The 24,881-nt window shown below is 45.9% G+C and overlaps 1 protein-coding gene and 1 long non-coding RNA gene across 4 annotated transcripts in view; one reads left to right on the top strand and one right to left on the bottom strand.

Moving 5' to 3' along the window:
- LOC129382416 (uncharacterized) overlaps positions 1 to 24,881 on the top strand; it is a 131,550-nt gene that overhangs the window by 60,352 nt on the left and 46,317 nt on the right. The gene's annotated exons all lie outside the window — the stretch shown is intronic.
- LOC129382732 (uncharacterized) overlaps positions 1 to 24,881 on the bottom strand; it is a 98,060-nt gene that overhangs the window by 50,861 nt on the left and 22,318 nt on the right. Inside the window, exon 2 of the long non-coding RNA XR_008610777.2 lies at positions 3,605 to 3,698. This is a non-coding gene — a long non-coding RNA (uncharacterized lncRNA). The remainder of the gene's footprint in view (positions 1 to 3,604; positions 3,699 to 24,881) is intronic.

The raw sequence follows: 24,881 nt of genomic DNA, 5'->3' as shown, positions 1-24,881 counted from the left end.
GACTCAACAGTGCGGCCGTTTGTGCCTTCATACGCTGCTGAAGTGCGGAAGGTTGTCGCATCCTCCGTGCTGTAATTTTGGTGCTGCCGACAGGGTGTATGTGCTTCCGTACTTGCACCCTGTTCGTAATCGACACAATCGAACGACATGACCTCGCTTACCGCATCGGCAGAATACTGTAAGTATGAGGTAGCACTGTCCCTCCTGGTGAACTTCACTGCCACACCTATCGCAAGTAGTCTTTTCGAGCTTCGGTTGCAGTTCTGCTTCCGCGTCTGCCGCCGCATCAAGTGTATGCTACTCTGGTCCATTGGCTGCATACTTCGCGGAATCGCGGCAGCGTCTTGAGCTGGGATTACAAAATCATGTGCTTCCGTTAACGTTACCTTCCGCAAAGTCAGCAGGTGTCGTCTTACGTCTTCATCTGATACGCCGCATACGATTAGGTGAAGGAGCATGCGTTCGAGAGACATTCCAAATTTTTGTATTCAGAATTTGGTCGCCTTATTTCGCCAACAGATCCTCTAGGCTTTCTTCTTCTTATTGTGATCGGTAGAAAAAATAACAAATCGCCGCTATTTCTACGACTTCTGGGGCATAGTATCCTTCAAGCTACATTACGGCTTCGTCGTAGTTGAGTAAGTTGATCTACATCGGGCAGCAGTTCAAATTGCATTGTCTGGTAGCAAGGCCACTAGCGCCGCTCGTCGTGTCGTCGCGTTCGTGATGGCTTGCACTTTGAATTAAGCTTCGAGACGAATCTGGGACGCTGCCCAATCACCTTCAAGCATTGCTGGCCGTCCTACCCTTGTCGTCACTGCTGCGGCGCATGGCACCAAGAAAGTCGTACATTTCCGGGACGTTACCTCATTTCACATCAGCATGGAACCACCCGAAACCAAGACTGCTGATAGCGCGAGCGTCATGAGCCGAGCCGAGCTCTCGCGCTTCTTACTGCTGGTGATAATGCCAGAAAACGTGAAAATCCTATAAGAAATCACCAGCCAAGTCAAAGGGAGAAAATCGTTACCCCATTCTTCTCATCACCTATGGAAACATCTGCAGCTAATACGGTACTAGCTTGCGCCTGAGTAAAACAATCTTCTGCTGTTTTAGTATTTTGAGTGAATTATTGTTTAGATTTCAGGAAAGAAACTGTGGTTAAATTTAAGTCTAAGGTTCAGATTTGATATGTGTACAGGAATTGCATCTCGGGTATAGACACATAAAGCTCTAATTCCTTCTGTACAGAAATTATCTGTGGAATGGGAGATATTGGCCAATGTGAAAAAAGAAGGAAATTGAATTCATTATAATGATGTCCTGCCCTCGACATGGAAAGATGTCATAAAGTTTCAGAAATTTTCGGAGGGCTAATTTCACAAGGATATATTGGTGCATACGTTTCCTGCATTAGAACATTCAGGTCTTTAAAAATTCAAAATCCCAATCCTCATTCCCATAGCAGAGGCTTGACTTAATAGGCAGGGGGCTACCTATGCCTACAGAACACGCAAATTGTAATATAGGGCAAATATATATTTTATATTATTCCTTTCTTCGTTCTCCCTCTACAGTCTATCTTTTAACTCGTGACATTATACACACATGGTGAAAATGTAGACCTGGTATTTGCGGCACCATGATCCTGTATCCTGTTTCATCGTGTCGTGAGTGTGTATCATTATAAGAGCGGCTTTCGTAAACCATGGCGTCGGAGGCTGAGTCTGAAAACAAACCTGAGCCATGCACAGCCCTGAAAACGATCAGCTCAATATCAGAACTTCATTTGAGCTTCCTGTCTTATGTCGCACCGAGATAAATGAAATATTCACCTTAGGAATTGTACAACTGACTGTCGGATAATAAAGTAGACAGTGCATATATTACTGAGAATACAAAAATTGTACTTTTGCTGATATTTAATTTCAGGTATTCTGAAGCTATATTTTAATCAGAAGCATGTCTCTCTGCAAACGCTGGCACAGAGTGCGTATGTTCCTGGCTGATGGAAGCATGGAACGTTATTCCTATATGGATCAACTTGTCCCTCCTAACACATTAGAATAGAATTCAATATCATAATAGATAAGGTTCAAGACTGTTACTCCGGAAATACGGCAACTACTTCTATTTGGACAAAGACGGACTCTTGCTTAGAGTAATAAAGTTTTGTTCATCTAGAATATGTTGCTATCCATGCACTCATGCATTCTGAACGTTCTGATTTTGTAGCTTACTGCGTAAATTTTATGCCGCAATGTGTTCCACACTGTTATCTGGCTTAGCCATGGCAAGGGGCCCTTAAGAAAACATGTTGTTGGGCTAGTTCGTGCATTGCATTTAGAAAAAACGAGCCACAAGAATACGCACACAGGAAACATACCAGAAGACATGAATCCACAGGAAAGAGATAGGAATCCAGTCGCTTTCCTGTCTTCTTGTATGTTTCCTGTGTGCGTCTTTTTTGGGTGCTTTTTTCTTAAATAAAACACCTTAAGCACCATCCTGCCTTTATGAATACTTCAGTCCTCAGAGCAAGATGAATGCCCCTCAGCAACAAAATGCATATCGAGCACTCGTATGAAGTCACTGTGGTTGGAACCATGTCCTTGTCATTGCTAACATCCATGCCCTGTGATTGAGAGGGGAATTTGCGCTGTTTCCACACCTCAGCTAAGTCCTCCCAGTGGCCCCACCTATTGCTGCAGGAGGGCCGGAGCAGACTGCAGCGTTCGTATGGTGGTGTACAGGATGACATTTTTCTTGCAGGTGCATGCACCATACGTGTGCACAGCAGGGTGCGTCCCAAAGGTCATATTTTCTAGTTTTTGAAACACTGCAAGTATGTATTATCGCACAGCTGATTTTGGCAGAGCGAGGTAATGGGGACTACGAATAAAAACAAACTAAGCTATCGATTAACCGATATTTTGTTTTATTATGATACACACGTCGAATGCGCAGAAAATTATTATAAATATTAATACTGCAAATGAATATCTTTGTTTACATTAGCCTCTACCCCCTACTTATAAAGTTCGCCTTAACTATTCCTATTAATGCCAAAGCATTATATGCCTCAAGAGGCAGGAAATCCAGCGTAGTTGTAGGCGTTGGCGTGACCACTGATCACCCAGAAATTCGTGGAAACCTCGCCCTTTAATTGGAGCGAAACTCACTACATTTCGTGTTAACTAAGGTTAAGGTAATTATGTTGCAGGTAATTAGGATAGGGTTAGGCACTTAAACCCACAGCGTTATCTGGGTGTGGAACCCTCGATATTTAGTGGAGTTGAACCCACGACCTGGCAGTGTCGCATAATCTCGAAGCATCGCACGGTGGGCTAAACGCTTTCACATTCATCCGCGTAGGGATTACAAAGTGGCCCTTGATTTTTTTTATGCAATGCTCATTTCCTGTTCAGTTCTTTCGCATCCTCATTTGGTATTTGTTTGTGAGAATACTACACAACTCATTCATATTTCAATAAAGAAACAAACATGAGAAAAACAATAGTTTCCTGCAAATTTGATTGTTTGAGCCATTGTAATTTAGTATTGAGCTACTACAATGCACATATCACATTCATTTGGTACTTACGATTGTACACAGAGTTGAAGACACAACAGTAAGGATAATAAAGCACTGTACGAACGACGCATTCTAGATGCTGAATCTTCCACGTTGTGATTATCTGGAAAGAAATCATATTCAAGAGCATAAGGCATATGAAACCAATTGAAGCACGTCAAAGATTCAACTTATTCAGTAATCCGGCTCACCAGGCTCATAGTGCTCCTACCTGCACCTAACTGCACTTCGCTTGTTAAAAAAAGACAGACTATATTTGAAAACGAGGTCTTGGCTGATTTCGGACGAATTTTGTGTGTCTTGGGTCAGGCTATCTTGGAACCACTTTCATTAGGAACGGCCATTCAAGTGGCTCCGGCATGCCATATTAACGTGAAAAATACCGCCGCATGCCGAGAACACGCAACAGTCAGCACCTACGGTTATACTAAAATCAACAATCCGCTTCCATGCCACGCGGTGAAAGTGGATGTGCAGCCGCCCGACTACTGAACAGTACCGCACGAGCGTTGACGGGCCGCCCATTCAGCGCCTTCTAACAGCGTGAAGAGACCGCCCAGTCAACTCTCGTGCGTGACTGTTCTTATTGGCCCCAGCAGGCCCTACGACATAAATTAAATAAAGCGAAACAGCTGTGTTTCTTCGATGAAGTCCAGGAGCGGCCGGTACAGAAGTCCGTGCGTCCATCGCGTTAAGTCAGGTGGTCGACCGGGGTGGTAACCAAGGCCGCGCAGGTGGCGGGTGCGGGATTTGTGATGATCCGAACAGGTCCCCAGGAGGTAATCCAGCGCTGCCTCTGTGGTTGGGGCAGTAAAGAAGGGGCAGACCAGTCGGGAAGGCAGTACACCGGACATCCGAGTGGCCTAGATGGCAGCAGTCAAGGCACCGCCCACGCTGATTCTCCTGAACATAACCTCCTCTCGGCAAGTTAAGTCGCCGGGAAGGTCCAATCCAAGCATAGGGATGAGTGCACGCGTGGAGCGCCAGAGTGATTCTTTGTGCGAGAGCAAGTTGTCCTTTGGGGACAGACGAAGTCCAGGTAGCGGGTTTCGGACTTCTATTGGATGGCAGGCGACATCTGCGTCCTGTTGGCCAGATGCATCCCGACGGGTCCACAATACCCGAACAGGACAGGTGCACGAATCGATAAGGCGGTCTACGTCTGAAGTTATATCAAGGGAGCCGGTCACTTTTCGTAGCTCTCGAACAGCCTGAGTGGACTCTGTGTATATAAGCATTCTATTCGGCGACAAGCAATGTACCTTTGGTATCATGGCTGCTAAACCGTTCCATATAGCTGCGAACTCCACCAATACGGATGGAAATGGTCGCTCTGCAATATAGAAGCGTGCTTGTTACTCGTCGGGTAACATGTGGCATACGAGGCTGGTGTACAAAACGCAGCCACCGAGAGCTGCGCATGCGTATATCTCTAGTGAGTCACCGGAGGTTGTGACAACGGGTTCTTGGGCCACCTGACGGTTGGACTGTCGCAGGCGAGTTAGCGGTCGCCTGTCGCTGGCCTGTGCGGTAAGACATGTGAGAATTTCTGCAAGGGTGCGACAGGCTGTAACACTGTTCAGTTGCAGTAGTTGGCTAAAGACGCCACCGCACATACAGCTTGACTTTTTAGGCGGCGAGTCATTCGACGCAGGCGCACCATTGCCTCGATCGTGTTTAGCTGTGCTTCCGCCTAGAGGCTTGGGGAAGGAAGGAGCCGAGGAAAGTACATAATCGCCCCCATGGCTTCTCGGTTCGTGGTTTCAAGGAGGCCTCATCTTTGAGTGTCAGCAATTGAAAATGAACCATATATTCAAGATGAGGCTGGAGGATCAAAGGCACCTAAGCACGGGCCCTTCGGGAGCAAGCACCCTCGGTCTTTCGAAAAATGTGGTGGCTAATATGCAGGATATTAGAGTGCTACGGACTTGCGCAAAGAACCCATGCAGTCGCAGAGCCAGATGCTTCGAGTTCGACTCCGAGCAAGAGTCGTCGATACATTGGTGAGAGCTTGACCATTTAGACTCAAACAAATGAGTTTCTGCTGGAGCTGACGGCGACGTCGTATGTTGGTGATTGACATGAATACAGTCTTTGTAGCAGAAAGTGTCTTTCCTATGGGGGCACACCAGGCTGTCGTCTTGTTCAGGGCAGTCTTGAGATCATCCTTTTGGCGTTTCAGGTCTGGGTCTAGTGTCCACACTGTCACGTCGTCCGCGGACAGAAGCAACAAGGTATGTAGAATAGCGACGAGTTGACACGCGAGGGGCTTTAGGGCAATGTTGAACAGTATCGGAGGCAGCCCCGAGGCATGCGGTACGCCCCACTTCGAGAGAAAATGTCTTGTTCTTTGCTTGCCCTCTCGGGTACAGAAGGTGTGGTGCCACAAAAAGGACGTCACACAGCCCCAAACACGCTGCGGAAGCTGGAGCCATTGCTTTATGCGAATAAATGCCGAGTTACTAACGTTCTCGTAGGCTTTATGAATATCCATGCTTAGGCGGGTTCGAAGGCTACGTGTTCATCAACCTAGAAGCATCATTGACGTCAAACGGGACAGAGCAGATGGGCATAGCGACGCGCACCAGTCCATCCACCGTTCCCGGTCGAGGCGCTTCTCCTAGAGACGGGTCGACGCGGTGAGTCTATTTAGGTTCGCATGAAGCTCCGTGGCGACCAGTTCATGATTTAACGCTACCTCTGCATGACGGCGTGCTGCCCACGGACGCAACAGATCAAAATTTGGCGGTGATCTATTCTCCTCCACAAAGTTTATGGCGTGGCGTCCTGCACGGCTGTGGTTAACACCTGCAACGGGTCAGACGGTGTAGCCGCGATCGAGGTGTTCAATTCCTTGCGGAATAAGTCCCAGTCAGTAAGCTAGCATCGACCGCGAAGGCGGCGCTGGTTGACCGTGGTGAAGCCAATTATAAGGGGGCGGTGATCACTACCCCAACAGTCTGGCTCTCGGTTCGAGGAAACAGCATGCGTACCTAGCCTCTACGAAAGGTCCATCGGGCACAGTGGGACACTAGGATGATTCCAACAGCAAGTAGAAGTGTCCAGGCTATTCAAAAGGGCAAACTGCGCGCCTGTAAACGTGTCTAACACGATTCTGCCTCTCGTACTAGAGGATGGGTAGCACCCCTACCGACGAGGCGCATTGAAGTCTCTCCCGACGAGCAATGAACAGCACAGTGAGTTCTACGAATATGGGCTAGCCACCCTAGCCACAATTGAGGAGTACTTCCGCAATACGGCCGCACGTAACATGACATCACAATTACGTCCGCGCGAGGGAGACGAAACAACACTACCACCACTTCTTGCCACTCATTACACCATGACAGTAGGGGGACTTGCGTCTGAGGGTAATAAACCACCACATGTACGGGAGCCTTGCGGGGGCCCAGCTTAGTGGCCCGTCGTTGATCAGGGATGGTTCGGGACGCATACGCAGTAAATCCGGCGACGTGCAGAAGCGAATTCGTCTCCTGTAGGAGCAAACACTAAGTGGAAACCTTTCCCTTGGCAAGGCGATGGCGAACCTCTCCTACTTTATTGGCAAGTACTCGGCAATTCCACTGCAGGACACAATGGTGCCGCGTTGTTTTCGAAGGACCAGTCATTGTAGCGGTGGGAGGTTGGCCAACAGCCCCTTGGATAGCTTTTGCGGTCGCCGAGCCACAAAGTGGATAAGCTCAGTTGGGGTCAGCTTAGCCTGTGTCGATACAGACATGGAGGATGATTCAAGTGCAGAAAGCGACATGTCTGTTTCACGTGTCGTATTTCGTCCAGCTGATCGAGCGAGAAAGTCATCGTTAGGCGAGGAGCGTCACTTCCTTTTGGAGCTGAGTTATATGTTCATAGAGCTTTGCCAGATTATCTGCTGTCGTATCAGTCAATTTAGTCGAAGTTGTATCACGCTCAGCACGCATTTTGCAGCGTTTGATGATATCGCTGTACCCGGAGCCACGGTGTAAGCGGTGTCAGTATATGTTAATGTTGGTGTGTCTTCTTCGGGGGATGGGGACAGCAACGCGAAACGGTTGCTCGTTGGAATGGCAATGTCCCTTGCATCCGGTGTAACTGAACGCTGGCGGCGCTTAGGGCTGCTGTGGGCTTTGATAGCCTTCTATTTGACTGGAGAATCTTTATATATTATAGCATCGTTGTTTGTTTGGCAGAGTCCGCATATATATGTGCGTGTCTCGAGCAACTTCATAGAGGTGTGTGCGCGATATTGACACGCGGCTCGCATGTGACCGGTATGGAGACACTGATAGCAGCTTATACACACGGAACTGCAGGGTGCATCTATAGTACGTAATACGGCTTGGTGGAGTCCCAGGACCCTGGAGGGTGACCAAGCACGTCCGTCCGTGACTCATGTAACTGGCTGTCCCGACCTCGTTTTTGTCCAACAGTTTAAAGCGTCGATAAGGCTCTCCCGAAGCCACATACCTGAAACAAACTCGAAACCAAATACCGACGCAGGTGCGAACCAGAAGTCAAGTACGCTCGGATTTTGATAGTAAAATCAGCTGTGAACGCAAGGCTTGTAGGTGCGTGAGGCGGTCAACATTGGCTAGCGAACGCACCTACACGGATATGCTGTTTCTGGGATAGTGAATCGAGAAGCCTTGAAACGCAGTGGTTTTGAGGCAACCCTCGAATGTTGACTGAGAGAGATGATTTGACAGTTTTGATACGTCGAAGCATTTGCGTGGTTTCATCACTACTCTATACTTTCCCTCGGAGCCGGGGGGTAAAGAAGCTGTCGAGGAGAGGCATTCCCGCCTGCTGGCCGGTGTTTCGGAAGCAGGAGATCTCGCTTCATCCATTTGTGTATCAGTCGTACCCTTCGCACGGCCATTCGGTCCGGATGCAGGTGGATGTGGTTTCGTCATTCGCCCCTCCGCAGGCGCTGGTACCGCCATGTGAAGAGCGCGGACGCGTTGCTGCCGAAAGAGGCAAATGGAGAGCCGCCGGGTTTGTATTGGCGTGCGTCCCATGGGTAACTCTGAAACGAGCTCTGCCAACGGTGTCAGTCCAGGTCGTCGGTGATGCCCAGGAGACGAGCGCCGAAGAGCAACCTCGCGGCGTCATCCAAGGCTTCTGGCAGACCGCTCCTTTGCATGCGAGACCAGGTCCGCCAGGCAGCTAGTCCTGGTAACGTTCATCTAGAGGTGGTGCCAAATGGCCACAGCGTAGGTGAGGCAGCGACGGCCGGTGCAGCGATGGCTTGCGAGCCGGTGCTATCAGCTGATATTCACGGAGCGACCGAAGCACGTCCACTCTGATCGGCAGCTGGCGAGCAAGTGTGCGATACTGTTAAAAGACAGCTTTAGTTGCGCAAACTAGAAAATAGAATGCAGTTACAGCGCATGCGTAGAATGCTAAACGACCGATAGCCTGCGCATGCTATTTCTTAGATTTAGCAATACCGTCTTTGTGCGGTTTACATAAAATATGGCGGCGGTCCGGGCTGCCTGCTTTGAATTGAACTTGGCGTTGCTTTTGTCAAATTCACTTCGTTCGTAGCAAATGGCTGTGTACACGGCTTTCTCTTAGTCTGAGGCCGCTTCGACGATACAGTATTGTGTATAATTTTGCGGTGTTTTGAAGATCGCCGCTCGTTTCAAACGAGTGGAAGCCTGTGAGACAACTGGACGGATGGATAGACTGATGGATGGATGGATGGATGGAATGGATGGATGGATGGATGGATGGATGGATGGATGGATGGATGGATGGATGGATGGATGGATGGATGGATGGATGGATGGATGGATGGATGGATGGATGGATGGATGGATGGATGGATGGATGGGTAAGTGGGTGGGTGGGTCGATGGATGGAAGGATGGATGGATGGATGGATCGATGGCTCGATGGATGGATGGATGGATGGATGGATGGATGGATGGATGGATGGATGGATGGACGGACGGACGGACGGACGGACGGACGGACAGACGGACGGACGGACGCTAGGAGTGACCCCTCTGGAACCGGACGGTGGGTTGCCCCGCCAAGCTCTTGTCATTATATTGCCCAATGCCCTACCTACGGTAAATGATGAAAAAAACATGATGAATTCCCTTAAGGAAACATTCTGAACCCCTGTTGTGAACTTTGTCTTTGCACGCCTGAGTTGTTTGTCGTTTCCCTACTTTCGCCGCTTACTAGTATCTATCTCGGACGTGTTAATTTGCCCCCTGCTCTCACTCACCCCAAGGGCTTCAAGGAGGCCAGTGATTCCTAAATCGACCGCTGTAAAATATCTACACATTCTAATAAAACGTGCTCCATCGTTTCGATAGATTTACCGCAGAAAACAAACGCTTCTTCCTTCTTATATCTCGCTTTATGGGTGTGTGTTCTAAGGCATCCCGATCTCTCTTCGAAAAGCAATGAGCTTCCCTTTGAGTTATCATAAATGGTTTCTTTCCTGATTTCGTTTTTTTCCTCTTAAGTAGTTACTCATGGCAGGTTTCTTTTCCATTGCCAGCACCCATGAGATTATTTCAGCCTCTGTGACTTTCCGCTTGACATTCTTTGTTGCTGTGTTGCCCACCCTACAGGCCGCATACTTGCTGGTAAGCCTTCCTCCAAGTATTCCTTTCCTCCAATCTAAATAAATGTTTTTCCTGTACAGATACCTGAACACTCTCCCAGCCCATTTACTTTCTTCCATACTCCTCAGCCGCTCTTCATACTCAATTTTACTGCGAGCTTCCCTCACTTCAAAACTAGTCCAGCCCATATCACCCTGCACAGCTTCATTTGTAGTCTTCCCGTGAGCGCCCGATGCGAGGCAACCCACTGACCTTTGGTTCCCGTCGAGTCCTGATTGTACCCCTGATTTAAAGCAAACAACCGCATTTCCAAAAGTAAGTCCTAGATCCATTACACCTTTCCACACACCTCGGAGGACTTCGTATCTATTGTATCCCCATAGCGCTCTGTGCTTCGATATGGCTGCGCTTCTCTTCACCTTTACTGTTATGGTTTTCTCCTGTGTTTCTATATATCTATTGCCTTCGTTTATACATATACCAAGCTATTTATATTCTGTTACCCGATGTATTTCTTGGCCCTGTATCTACACTGTCTGTTCACTGCTCTCATTGAATATCATAACACCTGATTTTCTAACACTAAATTTCACACCTAAATTGTTGCCTTCCTGCCCACAGATATTAGCAAGACGTTGTAAATCACTTTGCTTTTTAGCTAGCAACACAATGCCGTCCGCATAAAATAAACATGGGAGTTGCTGCTCTACTACTGTACCCGCCTGTTTGTATAAGCGATTAAACCCGATATTACTTCCTTCTAGCGCCCTCTCCAACCTCACCATGTACATCATAACAGCAGCAGGGATAAAGGGCACCGCTGCCTCAGTCTCTTGTTGATATGAACTTCCTCCTCGCTCCTCATCCCTTCCCATGCAACGCAAACGGTATTTTCCAGGTAAATCTCTTTCGAAAGCTGTAGACAATCGTTACCTAAGCCTTTCCCTTCCAGAATATCCCACAAAATGCTGTGGTCTACGTTGTCGTAGGCTCCTGTAATGTCTAAAAAGGCCACATACAACGGTCTGCTTTCTGCTTTTGATATTTCAATACACTGAGTTAGAACAAACAAGTTATCATCCAAACGCCTACCTATTCTGAAGCCATTCTGAAGCTCCCCCAAAATGTCATTATTCTCTGCCCATGCTTCAAGTTTTAATTTGATTGCCTGCATTGCTAGCCTATATATTACCGATGTAATGGTCAACAGTCTATACGAGTGAATACTGTCTTTCTCCCCCTTACCTTTATAAATTAAATTCATTCTATTTTGTCGCCAACTGTCCAGTGTTCGTCTATCTTTTAAAGTTTTTTTCCGCTGCTTTCAGCAGAGCTTCTTTACGTTTTGGTCCTAGTTCATTAATCAGCCTAACGGGAACCTCATCTAGCCCTGTGGTTGTGCGCTTAGGAATTTTCTCTTCCGCTTTTTTCCAGTTTAACTTTGTCAGCGCCAGCTCCTTTTCAACTTGGGTATCTTTCTTGCTCTCTTTTTCTTCAAATACAACCTCGTCACTGCCTTGGAAAGATTCGGCTGTCATTTTCGGAGGTAATTTATTGCCGCTTCTCCTTCCAGTCTGTTTTCATCTTCGTCTAGGATATGTTGTATTGTTGTTGACTTCCTCCCTAATAATTTTATGTAGTTCCAATATATTCTAGGCGCGGCCTTCTTTTTCTCACGTATTTCTGACAACCAACGTTCACTTTCACCTTTTAATTTTGCTTGCACCAGTATTTGAGCCATAGACTTTTTCTCACGGTATATTTCCCATTTACTGGCTACTTCATCATGTGGTAACTGCGCCTTTTTTGCCTGCCTGTGCTCTCGAGATGCTTTCTGTCGTTCGGCGATCGCTTCTCGTATCTCCTTGTTCCTCCAGCTTTTCGGTTTCTTTTTTTTTTCCTTTCCAACGAACCTCTCTGTTCCTTTCCAACGAACATCTTCACATTCGAGATGAGTGCCTCCTATCGGTGAAGTCCACAGATAGACGCGACGATGGCATAAGGCCTCTGACGTCGTAAGATCTCGCACGCTAACTAAAGCTGTATTAAACATGCGCTACTTAGCACATGCTATGTTTGCGTACTATATAATATAAATGTCTAAAGATGTGGTCGACTGTACAGCGAGGCTTGTGTGGACGTTAGGCAAGTACTACCACCCCAAGGGACATTATACGACGTTAAAGTATCTCCACCGCCACAAGCGGCATACGCCACTCACCTACGACCGATGATAATGGTAGCTGTACTCCTAGCGTTTTGTCACAAGAGGATGTCGCCGCTGTGTTCGGTAGAAGTGCGAACAGCGTTGCAATGCGTCGGCTCATGACCTGCTCAAAATATTGACACTTTTTTTATGGTGTCCTTTACTATTTCACAATTTTTGCAGGTGAACAGGTTGAAAGCATCGTGAGCAATGCCCTTCAATACATGCTCAACTTGGTCTGACTCAGCCTTATCGTTGTTGGCGTTACGGCACAAAGCCAGGGCGTCCTGCATGCAAGAGACTTCTGATTTTGTGAAGGTCTGGGCACGGGTCGCTAGTTCTCTTTTAGCGGTGCTCTTCTACCTGGCGGGACGGTGAACAAGTTCCTCAGCTTCGGCTTGCACGTATCCCAGTCGTTAATCTCTCCCTCATGGTTGTCATACCACACCTTCGCCGTGCCCTGTCGGTAGAAGACCAAGTTGCCTAAAATAATAGGTGGATCCCATTTGTCACACGCTCCCATTACACGTTCATACGTGGCCATTCAGTCTTCCACGTCGAGGCGGTCGGTGCCGAAAAGGATCCTGGATCCAGGGGCTGAGCCACCACAACCCTCGTAGTTGTAGTCGTTGATGTGGCCCACGCTAAGTGCGGTCCTGTTTCGTCCATCTGGTTGTCCAGTCCGAGGTGACGAACACTCCTGAGCTGCGTTGCTGTTTCTCATGAGTACCACACACCTCTCACCAATTTATTTCGTTGCAGAAGTCACGTATAGAGAAGTATATACAATATTCACAAGCGAGACAAAGAGGCATCACGAAGATGGCGTAATTTTTAGTTATGGGGTTTTACGTGCCAAAACCACTTTCTGATTATGAGGCACGTCGTAGTGGAGGACTGCGAAAATGTTTACCACCTGGGGTTCTTTGACGTGCACCTAAATCTAAGTGCACGGGTGTTTATCGCATTTCGCCCCCATCGAAATGCGGCCGCCGTGGCCTGGATTCGATCCCGCGACCTCGTGCTCAGCAGCCTAACACCATAGCCACTGAGCAACCACGGCGAGTAAAGCAAGATGGCTGTCGAGACCGATTCCAATTCTACCCGTCAAAATCTTCGTCTTCTGACTGGCGCTATTCTCAGTTGCTGCGCAACAATAATATGTTTAGTGAATGGGGGGCCAGCGGGTGATAGGCTTGGATGTGCACAAAGTTCTCGAAAATTCTTGACAACCTCTTTTAGGGCTGCTCCAGTTTATTATAGTTGGTGGTCTTTGTAGTACCCCCAAAATAAGGTGCAATAAAAAAGGCGTGAATAAAAATTAGCAACATACATTGCGTTCTTTAGTCTAACTGGAAATAATTCCCACAGCCCGTAGAGGCAACCATATGTTTTGCCTAATTTATTGTGAGCTTTGTTTCTTTACATTGTTTATTCGATACAAACCCCTAAAAAATTTTCAGATTCAACGCGCTCTAGAGCCATTCTTGAAAGTCTAAGATCAGTTCGTTGTGACATTGTTTGTTATGGGTTTAAAAAATAACGAATTCAGTTTTCTTTAGATTTAATTTTATTCTGTTGCAAAATAGAGTTCAAGTTTTTAAAGTAATTGTTTATCATTATGTTGGTGTCGGCTAAATTTGGGCGGAAAAGAAAATATTGGTATCATCCACGTACAAAACAGTGTCCCAGAGTTAGGCACATTACATAGGTCATCGGTGTAAAGTATAAACAATGAGGGCTCTAGAATCGACGCCTGAGGCAGCCAATGTATTACCATACTAGTCAGAGATGTCCAGTCACCATGTTTACTCTGTTTTCGAGGGTAGAGCTACTTTTTTTTTAATATCAAGGGTGGCGTCATGTATGCCAGTCAAGCATCTTTAACAGCAGAATAATATGATCTACACAATCAAACGCTTTTCTAAAATCAAGGAACAAATCCAGTTTAAAAAGCTTCTTTTCAATGTTGCGAGCAGGAGAAGGAGAGAGACAACTTTATTAAAACAGCAGTCAACGAATCTTAGGAGAGAAGTCTATCTCCTCTGTCGCCCCTTGCCGTCGGCCGGAATCCTTCAGATGCAGTAGCAGCAAGGGCTTGACTGATGATGGCCTGCTTGATGTTGGGGTCTGGGCTGCGGAGCAAAGCCTCCCAGGATTCTAGAGTGTGCAAGCTATCGTACTTAGTCGGACATGGCCATACCATGTGGACCAAATTTCCTGCCTCGTCGCAAAATCTGCAGTTTGACCTGAATGCTCCTAGATGCCACTTGCTGTAGAGTACGGGTTGTGGAAAGAACCTTATCTGTAACAATCTCCACATAAGCTCATGTTTCTTACTGAGGATTCTTTCTGCTCCGGCGTAAACTTGCCGATTTGATATGTACAGTAGTGTCATTTCCTGGGGCCCTATAACGTAAAACTATTCCAATATGTTTCTATTCCAATCTCCTGACGTCAAGTTTGCGTAACCACCAACGCAAGCACCGCAAGCAACAGACCCTCAGCAAAGAAGAGTTGGCAGAATGAGGGGGTAAACGTGCCGAAAGTGCTCGAAAACGTTACACGGCCACGCAAGAAGTTTTATTATACGCAAATACACCCTTGCTCTCCGGCAGGTGCGAGTGGCCAGCGTCTGAGCGATCGGCGGCAGTCATCTTTCATTCCTTTCGGAACGGGGCAGCCTGCGGCTATTCGAAAGAAAATTCAGTTTTGTTCCTCATATTAATGCATCGTTATCGCGTACACGTCACTTTGACGCGGTGAGTTCTTGCGGTTTTGTGACGTCGCGTGACAGGCAGGTGAAGTGGGTGCAGCCCGAAAACTTTTTACCGATAGCCGAGGGCTAATGGCGAAAAGGGGTCGAATCAGAGATAACTGTTTTTCTTTTTTCTGTCAAATCATGCATAATCAGTGTGTACACATCATATCAGATGGGAATGCATCGCGGTTTTCGTGACAGACAAGTTAAGTGGGGGTGGTCGAAAGAAGTTTTTGACCAATCATGGAGGGCTGATAGCAGAATTGGAATAGAAAAGTTTGGAATAGTTTTACGTTATAGCGCCCCTGGTATGAGCGCGTATGCTTTCTGCTGTTTCTAGTTTCGGTACCTTGGGAGGCTCCGGGGGTCGACCGGTAATTGATACCTCGGGCGACCGAATGAGCCTCCTCGTTCCCTCTAAGTCCCTTGTGAGCTGGTGCCCAAACGAGCACAACCAGCTCACTGCGCCCTCCTTCGCTGTTAATTATACGTATGGCAGTGTCCGTCACTCTCCCCGATTCGTTAGTTCGCACAGCGTTTTTGGAGTCGCTTAACAGAACCTTGGCCCCCCTTTGGCTGACGTCCAAGGCTATGGCCACTTCCTCAGCTTCTACTGCCTGGATGCCATTGATTGTGCAGCATACCATTGGGCTTCCGTCTTTTCTCACCGCTGCAGCCACCTGTGCCACTTTTCTCTATTGTTCTGCAGCGTCCGTATATATGACGTCCTGCCGACCGGTATGCCTAGTTTACAATACATTTGCCCTGTCTTTCCGTCAGCCTTCGTGAAAAGCAGACGTAATGTTATTCCTGCTATGCCTCGGTTTTCCTCTTGAGCGCACTTGCTTACGGTTGGGCTTGTTATCGAATCTTTATAATTTTCCTCCCCATTTTACATCCGCGTAGCCTTTGAGGCTGTGTGCTAAGGTAGCTTCAATCGGTTTATTGAGAGTGCTCGATACCCCTAGCTTCATAAGTCGCCCCGTGGACGTGTTCAAGGGAGTCCGTGTTCAAGATAATTATTTCGAACTCGTACGGTTGCACTACATTGAGTTTCAGGTCGGGTGCCACGTGCACCATCCTACTAATTTCAAAGGCTTGCACCAGCCTCAGGATTTTCGCATCCCTCATTCCAGCGTGCTTGCAAGCTATTAGTTAGATGAGACGACATCTCTGATTTCATGTTACTTCTAACCTAGGACGCATTTCATGATTCTTTCGTTTCGCCTGAATCCTTAACGCGAGGACACTGATTCTGTCGACCGCCGGGATCTCAGCATCATTGACATAAAGGTGGATGTCCGGCTCGCGCTTTTGCTGAAGCTGCTGTTATCTGGGTGGTATGAGGAACATTGCTTCCGACTTTCCCGCCGAACATATAAATGCTTTGGATTTCAGGTACACTTCGATGATGTCAATTGAACTTTGCAGGTAGTTTCAATTTGCCCATCACTGCCTTGGTTTATCCATAATGTTAAGTCATCCACGTCTATCGTGCGCTTTAGATTCTCAATTTCACCCAACCAGTCAGGGAGTTCATCGTCGCAATGTTGAAGAGGGTCGGTGCTAACGCCGTACCATGTGGCGTCCCCTTGTTACCCAGTTTAATGCCCCCCATCACCCCTATCACGAGAGTGTCATTCCTGTTCGTAAGAAAGCCTTTGATGTAATTGTACACTCTCTTACAGATGTTGAGTGGGCCCAGATTCTCCATGACCGACATGTGCTTCACTTTGTCAAATGCCTTCGCCACGCTACGCGATCACTGTTGTGTCTCGCGTTTGCTTGTCTATAATTTGGTCCTTGAGCTGCAGCATCCCGTCACATGTGGAAAGCTTTGGTCGGCAGCAGATCATGGTATGCGGATACAATCCATGTTCCTCCCTTTGCCTATTCAGCCGCTTTTGAACGACGTGCTCCATAAGCATACCCACCAAGAAGGTCAGCGATATCGGTCTGAGGTTCTCGAAGACCAGTTTCGTACCCGGCCTGGGAATGAAAATAAACTTCGGAAGCTTCCACTCCTGCGTTTAGCAGGCCATCTCAGATCATGAACAGCAGGTTGCCATTATCCCTCAAAAGAAAAGTGTAGAACCGCTGTGTCTTAGCAGTACTCACCTACGGGGCAATAAGCTGGAGGCTTACGAAAAGGGTTCTACTTAAATTGAGGACGACGCGACGAGCTATGGAACGAAGAATGATGGGTGTAACGTTAAGCGATAGGAAAAGAGCAGATTGGGCTAGGGGACAAACGCGTGTTAAGGAGATCTTACTTGAAATCAAGAAAAAAATGGGTATGGACAGGACATATAATGAGGAGGGAAGATAACCGATTGTCATTAAGGATTACGGACTGGATATCAAGAGAAGGGAAGCGTAGCAGGGGGTGGCAGAAGTTTCAAGTTTCAAGTTTTATTGCTTCATTCATTAGAAGTACATATATGCAGTAGAAGTTATACAGAAAGAGGTCCCACAGTTATAAACTGCAGCGGGACCTCTTGTTCTTAGTTACATATTAATATATAAATAAAAAGGCGTCAGTTGCGGTTATAAACAAAGAATGGATTACACAATTTATACAGTGTTAAAGTAATAAAACCTATGGCAGCACATCACAACATAAAAGAAATTACATAATAAGCAACATAAACATACTTCAAAGAATAGATGCAGTTTACAGGGTATTAATATAAGCTCTCAGTGAACGTTGGTATGACGATAATGTAGGTGAGGATTTCACGTGAGTAGGTAAATTATCCCACATTTTCACACTAGCAAAACCAACAGTTAGTTTGCCATAGTTGCTGCGTGATTTTGGAAGTAAAAGGTTATTTTGTAAAGAGAACCTGGTATTGTTAGGATTAGCAAGACTATTCCTGCCAATGACATAATGTAATTGTGGGCTTTGAAGAAGGCGGTAAATAACGATGCTGTGGTTGTACCAGATAATTTTATTTATAGTGAGGATACTTAACTCAGTGAAGATGGGGGTAACATGAGCGTTATAAGGAGCTGAAGCGATGATACGGACAGCGTTATTTTGGATGTGCTGCAAGGGAGCTATATGACAGCGATATGTAAGACCCCAAGAACTGATACAGTAATTTAAATGCCTATAAATAAAGGCATAATACAATGTTAGGAGAGTGTGCTTTTGAAAGTACTGTCTGGCCTTTAAAAGCACCCTGATACCAATGGCAGCTTTCTTTTTTATGAAGCTGACATGCAAATTAAACTTTAGAAAGGGGTCTAATTGAACACCTAAAAATGAGCACTCATTAGATGGTAATATTGGGTGAGAAGCTATGTACAGTGGTAGACGGTTATGTCGAGGTTTACTGTGTGAACTAAAAACCACAAACTTTGTTTTCTGAGGGTTAATTAGCAATTTAATTTTTTTTTTGCACCAACTACTGACATTATGTAGTTCATCATTTAAAAGCTCGGTTAGCGTAAAGATGTCGTTATGTGAGGTGTAAATAGTGGTGTCGTCCGCGTACAAAAGACATTCTGTAGAAGTTAGGCAGTTGGGGAAATCATTAATGAAGATTAGAAATAAGAGGGGACCGAGTATGGACCCCTGTGGAACGCCAGTATTAATTATTTTTGTGTCAGACAGCACTCCTGAAATGCAAACCTGTTGCTGTCTGTCGTATAAATAGCTCCGCAGTAGTTCCAAAGATGAACCTGTTATGCCATATGCACTGAGTTTAGTAAAGAGAATGTTGTGATTAATGGAATCGAATGCCTTCGAGTAATCGATAAATACAGATCCTACGAATCTGCCCCCATCAATTTCCGCTTTTATCTTGTCAGTGAGGGTGATTAAAGCTAGGTTAGTAGAATATCCAGCACGAAAACCAAACTGTCTTGGTGTTAATAATTGGAACTTGTCCAAGTAATTAGATAGGCGCTGTGCTAATAGTTTTTCTATCACTTTACTGAAACACGGCAAGATAGATATGGGCCTGTAGTTTGCTAGTAAGGTGATGTCTCCTTTTTTGTGCAGAGGAATTATTTTTGACTTTTTCAAGTCACTAGGAAAAACGGCAGTTTTAAAGATTAAATTGACAACGTGACTGCAAGCTTCACATATGCTGTCAACAATTTCTTTGATATGATACGAGCATATGGAATCTAAACCAGGACTGCAATTTTTAAGATTCATAATTGTTGCTCGAACTTCACTGGGTGTAGTTGGGAACAGATAAAATGATTGTTGTGTCAAGCGTGGCATGTGAGTGTCATTGCCCCCAGGGATATCAGGCACAGTACCAGAAAAGTTGCTGAATGCGCATGCAATATCTTCAGGGTTTGTAAGTGTGCAGTCTTTTTCTTGAATTTTCGTTATTCTATTCCTAGCAGGATTCTTATTCAAAAACGCATTAAGTATCTGCCATTGTTTCCGGGAATCGTTCCCGGTTTCATTTATTACATTTTCATAGTAAGTTTTCTTTGCTTGTTTAAGTAGATATGTCAGTAAAGTGCAAAACTTCTTGTACCGAAGCTTAAGGGATTGGTTAAATGGTCTATGTTTGCCTTTACGATACAGGTTTTCTTCTTGCGCATGCTCTTCAACAATCCTGGTGTAAGCCAAGGGTTTGATGGGGAGGCAAAATGTTTACGGCACTTAACTAATGTTATTGCTGAGGATATACAAGCTTTAATTGTGCCAGATAACTCAGTATAAGAGGCTTCAGCGTCATTTAATGATGTTACGCGCGACCAATCTGAACTGTTAACTAGCTCTATGAAATGTTCTTTGTCAAACCTGGGTTTAGTGTACAGAGTTTCGATGGCGTGATTAAGACGTGGAAAAGAGAGCACAATTGGAAAGTGGTCGGTTATGTTGCTTCGTACGATGAAAGCTTTAGGGGGATAAAGCAGGTTTGTTAGTGCATGATCGATGAGAGTAGTCGAGTTAGAGACGCACCTAGTGGGTAGTTGTAACAACGACTCGATACCGTATCCATGACAGATGCTAATGTATTCTCTGCTGTAAGCGCAGTTCTCATCCAGAAGATTGATGTTTATGTCTCCCATGATAACCATGTTCTTGTTTTCATTCGAAACAGTGTGCAAGATTTCATCTAGAGCGCAGCAAAACGTGTTTATACTAGAGCTCGGTGATCGGTAGATGCAGCCAAATACAGTGCTTTTTTCACCGGTATTGAAACATGAATTATTGATTTCAATCCATACTGCTTCGCAATCGGGCATACTAAGATTTAAATCTATCCGGCGTTTATACTCTATATCTTGTGAAATAAAGATTGCGGAACCGCCGTGGTTGGATGACACGCGATCACAATATTCCGGAGTGTATGATGGAAATGAAAACAAATTCTTATCGCTATCGCTTAACCATGTCTCTGTTACACAAACCAGTGAAAACGAAATATTGATCGATGATAACAGCAGGTGAAACTCATCATAGTGTTTTTTCAGACTTCTTGCATTGAAATGAATAGCTGAGCAGCTGGGATTTGACAACAACGATGCCAGTTCGTTTGATTCAACGTAAGCCATGTTGGAAGAAGCGAAGTGCTATTACGCATGGTTAGTGAAAATCGCGAGATCTGCCTCGTTTCGAATTCGAAAAACCCTGCTGTCAGTGTTCTTCCTTGCCTTGATTAGGCAGTCGTCAGTCCATAGGAACTGCCAGTGATTTTCTTTTTTCAAAGATAGAGCTTTCGAAAATATCTTTTTGTTTTCCTGTGTCAGATGGTCGTTGACGTAAATCGGCTTAGACTCAGTTCCATGAAAGCCTATGTCTCGAGTCTGTAGACGCGCCTTTCGCGCCTTGCTTACGAATTCTACTTTCTTTGCCCTCGAGGTGAACCTTGCGATTAAATTTTTCGTGCTTGAGACAGATGACACTCGATGGGCAATTTCGATGTCGTCCCTCGATACCGGGCAGTCAATTTTACTTCCAACAGCCTGAAGAATCGCCACACAGTCTTCGCCTTGAGTGCAGGGTACACCCTTTAGTTCAACATTATTTTTGCGTGAGTATTGCTCTAGCTCACTTACTTTCTGTTCCAAGGCTGCATTTCTAGTTGTAAGTGCCACGTTTGTAATCTTCAGTTTCTCGTTCTCAGACTTCAGTTCCTCAACAGTTTCATTTAAGTAAGCCAGGCTTCCCTGCAATTCCTCCAAGTCTTTCTTGAAGTTACCATCAAACGTTTCTTGTTCAGTGGCCATCTTCGATTTAACGCTCGCCAGAACTTGTTGAGCCACCGTAGCCAGTTTTCCCTGCAGAACACTTTCTAGCGCATCAAGACGCTTCGCGAGTTCAGCATTTGAGGGCATGATGGATATAAAGCACAGGGACAAAACTTGTAATAGTGGCAGCAGTTGCGATATGCAAGAGTTAGGAAAAAATGAAAACCAAAGCCCACCTGTGTAGGGAATAGCAGATGCTTATTAGCAGGATTGCCAGAGGCTCCCTCGTGCACGCTCGCAACTGCTGCCACCAGTGTTGATGACCTGGGCGTGTTGCGTATATATAGGCTCAGAAGTAGATGGTGCTGCCGCTGACGGAAGTGACGGTGCCTCACTGCGCAGAGGTTGGCGATCAGGCCTGAGTCCGCTGGGCCATGCGCAGAAGCAAACTTCAGTTCGGTGATCAGGCCCGAGTCCTCTGGACCATGCGCAGAAGCAAACCGCAGGACGCAGTGTCGCCGGATCCGCGCTCCTTGTGATATTGCGCAGAGGTTGGCGATCAGGCCCGAGTCCGCTGGGCCATGCGCAGAAGCAAACTTCAGTTCGGTGATCAGGCCCGAGTCCTCTGGACCATGCACAGAAGCAAACCGCAGGACGCAGTGTCGCCGGATCCGCGCTCCTTGTGATATTGCGCAGAGGTTGGCGATCAGGCCCGAGTCCTCTGGGCCATGCGCAGAAGCAAACTTCAGTTCGGTGATCAGGCCCGAGTCCTCTGGACCATGCGCAGAAGCAAACCGCAGGACACAGTGTCGCCGGATCCGCGCTCCTTGTGATATATGTGTAGGGAATAGCAGATGCTTATTAGCAGGATTGCCAGAGGCTCCCTCGTGCACGCTCGCAACTGCTGCCACCAGTCAAATAGGGGTGGGTGGATAAGGTTAGGGGTGGGTGGATAAGACTAAGAAGTTTGCAGGGACAATGTGGCCACAATTAGTACATGACCGGGGTAGTGGGAGAAGTATGGGAGCGACCTTTGCCCTGCAGTGGGCGTAGCCAGGCTGATCCTGATGATGATGTTGACTCCTACAGCATAGTCCCCGTGTCGCTGCACTCCTGCATGTAGGTTGTGAGGTTGGCGATAGACATGTCATCTATATTACGAAGCATTATGCTGCTCACTATGTCCGGCCCTGCCACTGACTCAGACCTAAGACGATTAATATTCGCTCTTACCTCATCCAGGGAGATCGGGACGTCTAATTTCGATTTATTTGCCCCTCCGTAGTCCGGGAGAGATTCAGGTCCGGCGAGAGTGATGTACCAGTTCCTAACTTCTTCCAAGAGTTCCTTCTAAGTGCGGTATAAGTTATAGCTCCGTTATTTCCAGCTGTTGTTATGACGCTGAGTGTGCTATCCGTATCTAAGAGGCGGCGAAGAATTTTTTAAATCCCCGCAGTATTCATATTTCTCTCCATCTAATCACGGACGTTCACCCCAATTTTTCTTCGTGAGAGCGATTGCGTGCTCTTCTAGTTGCATCTTTAAAGCTGCTATCTATTTCACTATATTCGGAGCCCATCTCCTCTGTCGAAGACGGTTCTCCAACCCTTTATTTTCCTCCAGAGATTTCATATTATCCCGTCTACATCTACGTTGTCCCCTTCGGTTTCCACCACTTCGCTGGCCTCATCAATGGTCCCCACCACCCCATCGCACCCCTCCGCAATGTCAGAGAAGGAAGCTGGGCCGTCCCTGAGTGCCGTGAGTTTACGGTCTTCAGCTTCCATTTGCGAAAGGTGGCCGGGCCTCCTTCTACCACCACTTCTATGAACTTGTTATCACTGCCTAGGTCCTCGTTTGTAGGTGAGGTTGTGTGTAGCGTCACCTGCGACACTAGTTCCTTCCTCGTGGGCTGCATCGGGTCGGTTATTAGACGAAAGTTATTGAAAGCTGTTGAAAGGTTATTTAACATAATTAACGTATACAATTGCAAAGTACAACATTTGGGACCCAACAAATTTGTGAAAGGCTAAATAAGTAAAACAGTAAAACAGTACAGTACAAAGAGTACAACAGTACAAACAGTAAAACAGTAAAATTTGTGAAAATAAGTAAAACTAGAAAATACAGTAGTAGGGAAAATTTCACAAATGTGATACAATTTTCTGACTATTTTTTATATCATCAAGATCATCGGCACAGGAAAAAAAATAAAAGTTAGGACATGCGCAAACATGCGCAGTGTTAAGCATTGTCAATAAGTGAGTGTTTTAATTCTTTAAGAGATGTATGCAATGTGCTTATAGTCGTTAGGTCACTATAAAGCTTCTTCAAGGGTGAGGTGGCTGTAAACTGTAATGCAGAGCGACCGCAATTACTATTTTCCTTAGGCGGTAAAAAACGACAGCGAGATGCGTCCCCAACATTTTGAAGTGAAGGATGGAGCGAGATTGTTGCCAAGGCTAGTTTTTCATTGACTATTTGATGAATCAGGGAGGCGATGTTGTATGTTGTCAAAATGTTGAGGATGCTCAGGGTTTTAAATAAATTTTCGCTTCTAATATGCATACTGTGTGTGCTATAATGCGAAGAGTTCTTTTTTTAAGTGTAAACACCGGTTACAGATGAGTTTTGTATGTGCAACCCCAGATCACTAAGCAGTAATTAATGTGAGTGTGAACAAAAACGATGTAATGATTTAAAGTATTTGGGGAGAGAAATAGCTTCGACATTTCGAAAGCACATGCAAGCCATACGAAGCCTTATGAACTGCAGAACGCGCGTGAAGGCGGAATTTAATATGGTCATCGATAATAACACCAAGACATTTTGTCTAACTAGATTGTTTTATGGGATAGTTATTGTAAACGACATCTCAATGAAAAACCGTCTTCTTTTTTTCAGAGTGAAATAAGACATAAACTGTCTTCGATGGTTTAAGGTGAAAGGCAATCCGTGTGCAACAACGGTGCAAATTTGTAATAACGGAGTCAAGCTTATTAATTAGGCTCCATTCATCACGATCAGCTATTGTAAGGTTAGTATCGTCTGCATAGAGTACAGGCGTAGCACACACAAGCTGCGAAGGCAAGTCATTTATATAGAGTAAAAAAATAAAGGCCCATGCATCGATCCCTGGGGAACACCAACGTTAATAAGGGTGCTCTTGGACTGAATATCATCTATTTGAACAATTCGTTGCCGATTTTCTTAGTAACTGCGAACGAACGTCAGAGGTATTCCATTAATTCCGTAACGAAGCAATTTATCGCTGAATATAAAATGATTGAGAGAATCGAACGCATTCGCAAAATCTATGAACAATCCCGCGACTAGATAACCACGGACTATTGGTTTTCTAATTCAGTCTTTAAATGTTGAGACTGCAGTTGGTGTGGAAAGGCTGTTTCTAAAGCCAAATTGGTGCCAAGAAACAATGTTGTGCTTGTACTAGCAGTTATTGAGGCGCCTCACGTATATATTGTAAGTTATTTTGCTGAAATTGGACGGTAGTTTTCGATTCTATGCTTGTGCTTTAACTTGTAAAGTGGCAGCACCTTGGCAATTTTCATCC

Source organism: Dermacentor andersoni, chromosome 6, assembly GCF_023375885.2.
Source record: "Dermacentor andersoni chromosome 6, qqDerAnde1_hic_scaffold, whole genome shotgun sequence".
In the NCBI taxonomy this organism is placed as follows: domain Eukaryota; kingdom Metazoa; phylum Arthropoda; class Arachnida; order Ixodida; family Ixodidae; genus Dermacentor; species Dermacentor andersoni.
Note: the sequence above shows the minus strand (reverse complement) of the source record. Positions and strands in the feature narration are given on the sequence as shown.